This window comes from Scyliorhinus torazame, unplaced genomic scaffold (genome assembly GCF_047496885.1).
Source record: "Scyliorhinus torazame isolate Kashiwa2021f unplaced genomic scaffold, sScyTor2.1 scaffold_1187, whole genome shotgun sequence".
NCBI classification, from domain to species: Eukaryota; Metazoa; Chordata; class Chondrichthyes; order Carcharhiniformes; family Scyliorhinidae; genus Scyliorhinus; species Scyliorhinus torazame.
Window position 1 is genome coordinate 39,901 of NW_027308914.1, and position 5,417 is coordinate 45,317.

The window sequence follows — 5,417 nt, forward strand, 5'->3', positions numbered from 1 at the left end:
TACGAAGTCTTACAACACCAGGTTAAAGTCCAACAGGTTTGTTTCGATGTCACTAGCTTTCGGAGCGCTGCTCCTTCCTCAGGTGAATGAAGAGGTATGCTCCAGAAACATATATATAGACAGATTCAAAGATGCCAGACAATGCTTGGAATGCGACCATTAGCAGGTGATTAAATCTTTACAGATCCAGAGATGGGGTAACCCCAGGTTTGAGAGGTGTGAATTGTGTCAAGCCAGGACAGTTGGTAGGATTTTGCAGTGAAATGGGTGGTCAATTTTGAATTTGTTTGCTTTCCCCCTTGTGCTTGTAAGATGAGGGTGATGATGCCTTTTGTCATCCTTCATCATACCGGGGCCAGGTAGAAGCTGAGTAGCAGCAGCCACTTGACGAAGCGTTTTGTTGTGTGATGAAAGAAATGTGAATAAAGTGTATATTTGTATGTGTTTGAGCTGTTTTTTGACTTTGAAATTCCCCATAAAGGGGTGGTGTGCACCGTTCCTGGAGATACTGCAATACCAGGTCGATGCGTGGAGTGGACGGAGCAAGCCCCTATTCCATCTCCCTGCTCCAAAAATCAATTTAATATATGGTCCCCAGATAAGGGACGTATCAGATATTAAACTGATAAGAACAGATTTTTTTTTTTTTTTTTTTTCAAAAAAATATACTTTATTCATAAAAATTTATCATGAGCATTACAGAAACATTTCAAATTGTCTTGACTGTACATTTCCGGCAGGGTTACATGTTGCCTTGACTTTCTTTCATTCAATTTTGATATTGTCGTACACATATCACTCTTTACATTACAATTCCTTCTTAAATATTTACATTGTCATGTTTGTTTTTGTACATTGGAGTGTTGGTTGCCCAGACCGAGGGGCTTTACACTGTTACGCTCCCCTCGGTGTACATTTGCTGGAAAGACTTTACACAGTGGTCTTTCCCCATTGCGCCTTGGCGGCAGCTGCCCCAAGCTTGAGTGCGTCCCTCAGCACGTAGTCCTGGACCTTGGAATGTGCCAGTCTGCAACACTCGGTCGAGGACAATTCTTTGCACTGGAAGATCAGCAAGTTTCGGGCAGACCAAAGAGCGTCTTTTACCGAGTTGATGACCTTCCAGCAGCAGTTGATATTTGTCTCGGTGTGTGTCCCTGGAAACAGTCCGTAGAGCACAGAGTCCTGTGTCACAGATCTGTTTGGGATAAACCTTGACAAATACCACTGCATCTCTCTCCAGACCTTCTTTGCAAAGGCACATTCCACAAGGAGGTGTGTGACCGTCTCATTTCCCCCACAGCCACTCCGAGGGCAGCGTGCATTGGTGCAGAGCCTTCGGGTGTGCATGAAGAATCTGACAGGGAGGGCCTTTCTCACCACCAGCCAAGCTAGGTCTTGGTGCTTGTTTGAAAGTTCTGGTGATGAGGCGTTCTGCCAGATGACTCTGGCAGTCTGCTCAGGGAACCAACCAACGTCCTCCACGGTCTCCTTTTCCCTGAGGGCCTCGAGGACATTACGTGCTGACCACTGCTTCATTGCCTTGTGGTCAAAGGTGTTTTCCTTCAAAAACTTTTCCACAAAGGACAGGTGGTACGGTACGGTCCAACTACTTGGAGCGTTCCGCGGCAATGAGGCCAGGCCCATCCTTCGCAACACCGGGGACAGGTAGAACCTCAGTATGTAGTGACACTTGGTGTTTGCATACTGGGGATCCACGCACAGCTTGATGCAGCTGGACACAAAGGTGGCCAACAGGATGAGCGAGGCGTTGGGTACGTTCCGCCCTCCCTTCTCCAGAGGTTTGTACATGGTGTCCCTTCGGACACGGTCCATCTTGGATCGCCAGATAAATTTGAAGATGGCCCGGGTGACTGCTGTGGCGTAGGGTCGGGTTATGGGCCAGACCTGCGCCACGTACAGTAGCACCGAGAGTACCTCACACCTGATGACCAGGGTTTTGCCCGCAATGGAGAGGGAGCGTTGCTCCCACCAGCCCAGTTTCTGTCTTACCTTTCCTATGCGCTCCTCCCAGTTTTTGGTGCACGCCCCAGCAGCTCCGAACCATATCCCCAGCACCTTCAGGTAATCTGACCTGACAGTGAAGGGGACAAAGGACCGGTCGGCCCAGTTCCCAAAGAACATGGCCTCGCTCTTGCCCCGGTTTACCTTGGCTCCAGAGGCCAGTTCAAACTGGTCGCAGGTGGTCAAGAGCCTGCGTACAGACGCAGGATCCGAGCAGAAGACGGCAACGTCGTCCATGTACAGGGAGGCCTTGACTTGCATGCCTCCACTGCCTGGGATCGTCACTCCTCTTATCCCCGGATCCCTCCTGATGGACTCGGCAAAAGGTTCTATGCAGCACACAAAAAGGGCAGAGGAGAGAGGGCAGCCCTGCCTGACTCCAGATCTGATCTGGAACTTTTCTGATTCCCACCCATTGATTGAGACTGCGCTATAGATGTTTGTGTAGAGCAGTTTGATCCAATTGCGAATTCCCTCCCCAAACCCCATTTTGGAGAGCACATCCATCATGTAGGTGTGCGATATTCTGTCAAAAGCCTTCTCCTGGTCAAGGCTGATGAGGCAAGTGTCCACCCCCCTGTCCTGCACGTAGGCGATCGTATCCCTGAGTAGCGCGAGGCTATCAGAGATCTTCCTGCCGGGTACAGCACAGGTCTGGTCAGGGTGGATCACCGACTCCAGAGCAGACCTGACCCGATTGGCGATGACCTTTGCTAGAATTTTGTAGTCCACATTCAACAGTGAAATGGGTCGCCAATTTCGAATTTCTTCCCTTTCCCCCTTCTGCTTGTAGATGAGGGTGATGATGCCTTTCCTCATGGACTCTGACATGCTGCCTTCCAGAAGCATACTCTCGTACACTTCCAGCAGGTCTGGGCCCATCCAGTCCCACAGAGCCGAATACAACTCAACCGGTAAGCCGTCGCTTCCGGGGGTTTTACTCGTCTCGAAGGACTTGGCGGCCTTTGTCAGCTCGTCCAGAGTTAGTGGTTTGTCCAGGTTTTCCAGCTCGCTGTCGCCTATGACCTCCGTGATGGTCGACAGGAAGGTCTGGGAAACAGTACTATCTGTTGGCTTCAGGTCATACAGTCCGGCATAAAAGGATTGGCTGATCCTCAGGATGTCAGACTGCGATGACTTTTCAGAGCCATCTTCTTCCTTCAGGCTGCTGATCACAGAGGTCTCTCTGTGCACCTTTTGGAAGAAGAAGCGTGAGCACTTTTCGTCCTGCTCCACGGAGCGGACTCTGGAACGGAAGATAACCTTGGAGGCCTCCGAGGTGTAGAGCGAGGCTTGCTGGCTCTTCACCTCTTGGAGATCCTCCTTGACATCCACCCCCATCGACTGCAGCTGGAGCAAATTTTGCATACTTTTCTGGAGCCTGGACATGACCCCTCGTCTCTCTCTCACCTTCTGAACGCCCTTGAGGATGAAAAACCTCTTGATATTCCCCTTGATTGCTTCCCACCAGAGATGTGGGGCCTCAAAGAGGGGTTTCACGGTTCTCCAACCTTTGTAATCCCTCCTGAGTTCCTCGATGTTCTCAGGGGTCAGCAGTTTTACATTTAGCTTCCACGTCCCCCTGCCTACCCCCTGGTCTTCCTGCAGGTGGCAGTCGGCCAGTAGGAGGCAGTGGTCAGAGAAGAACACCGGCGTTACGTCGGTGGACCTGACCGTGAAAGCTCGGGACACAAAAAAGAAGTCTATCCTGGAGCGGACGGACCCGTCTGGCCGTGACCATGTGTATCTACGCTGCGCGCCGTCTGCAGGGTTGCTGCAGACGTCGAGCAGCTTGGCGTCTTTTACCGTTTCCATCAGGAGTCTGGACGTAGCGTCTAGTTTGCTGTCGGCTTTGCTGGATCGTCCAGCCGCATCGATGATGCAGTTGAAGTCACCACCCAGGATGACCGGCTTGGAGGTGGCCAACAGCAGTGGGAGTTGCTGAAGAACTGCCAGCCGCTCACTTTTTACGGCCGGGGCGTACACATTAATAAGTCTGAGAGGGGTGTTTTTGTATTTCACGTCTGCTACGAGGAGGCGCCCGCCCACCACCTCCTTAACGTCGGAGATGGTGAAGTTGCCTCCCCGCAGCAGAATACCCAGGCCGGAGGAGCGGCCGTCGTTTCCTCCTGACCAGATGGATGGCCCGTGGGACCACCAGCTCGACCAGCGTCTGTAGTTGCTGAGGTGCGGAATTCCGCACTCCTGCAGGAACAGTAGGTCAGCTTTTACATTTGCCAAATAGTTGAGTGTGGCTACACACCGCGAAGTATCTTTGATGCTTCGCACATTTATGGATGCAATTTTTAAACCCATTATAAAAAGATAGATTTACCAGTCTCAAGAGTCCAGAGTCGAGACAGTTGGCTGTTCCAGCTGTTGAATGTTCCCCAGCATGCCGGTGGTGCTCGCAAACTTTAGCACAGTTGCAGGGCTGAGAAAACTGTTCTGGTCCGTACTGGCCCCGTGATTTTGATGCAGATGCATTGGGGGGGTGGTGTAGCCCTGGGGTTCGTCGTGGCAGTCAGTAGGTGTTGGGGTTGCAGGCCGGTCTTCACCTGGGTTGTTACTGCTCGTTGCTAGCGGGGGTTGGTCTGTGACCTTGTTTTCTTCCCGGTCGGTGGTCTGGGGGGTCTGTGCCTTCCGTTCCACGTTGGTGCTTTGCCTCTTTATCTGAGGCCGATTCTTGTCCTGTTTTCCCTCATCGGATGAGGTGTCGGCACTAAGTGCGCCGGCTGAGAGGTGTCGCTTTTTGCCACTACCCCTCAGGGGGTTCTTCAGTTTGTTTTTTTGTTTCCTCTTACGTTTGTCCCTGTTCACGGTTTCCCAGGGCTCTTTATTCTTTGTCCCATCCTCTTCCTCTTCCATTGAGTGTTCCTCATCAGATGGGGCTGGGGCTGGGTTGTCAGGAGGTGCTGGGGCCGCCTCTTTTTGTTGGGGGCCCTTTTGTTGCTTTTCCTCATTCTGAGCCGTGGTGTCTTTTTCGGTGGAGGGTGTATGCACCTCCTCTCTGGTCGCCTTTTTAACTCCGCTGCTGATGATTTCAGCGTATGTTGCCCCGCGTTTCGGGCAGGCCCTGTAAAGATGGCCGGCCTCCCCACACAGGTTGCAGCACTTGTCTTTTTTGCAGTCCTTATTCATGTGTCCCTCCTGCCTGCAGTTCTTGCAGAAGGTCACACTGCAGTTTGCGGCAACATGCCCCGTTTTGCCACAGGTGTGGCATACTCGTGGCTGTCCCACGTAGTAGAGGTAGCCACGATTTACTCCAATAGCGAAATTGGAGGGGGGATGCAGGATGGCTCCGTTGCTGTCCGTTCTTAGGGTCACCTTGACCTGGTGCTCACTTGTCCAGATGCCGAAGGTGTCTTTCACTTGCACGCTGTCACTTTTCAGCT

At 51.9% G+C, this 5,417-nt stretch overlaps 1 non-coding gene across 1 annotated transcript; it reads right to left on the reverse strand.

Moving 5' to 3' along the window:
- Positions 1-483: 483 nt before the first annotated feature.
- LOC140407116 (U2 spliceosomal RNA) lies at positions 484-667 on the reverse strand. Its single transcript, XR_011939460.1, has one exon. It is a non-coding gene; the product is annotated as a U2 spliceosomal RNA (small nuclear RNA).
- Between the last annotated feature and the right edge of the window lie 4,750 nt (positions 668-5,417).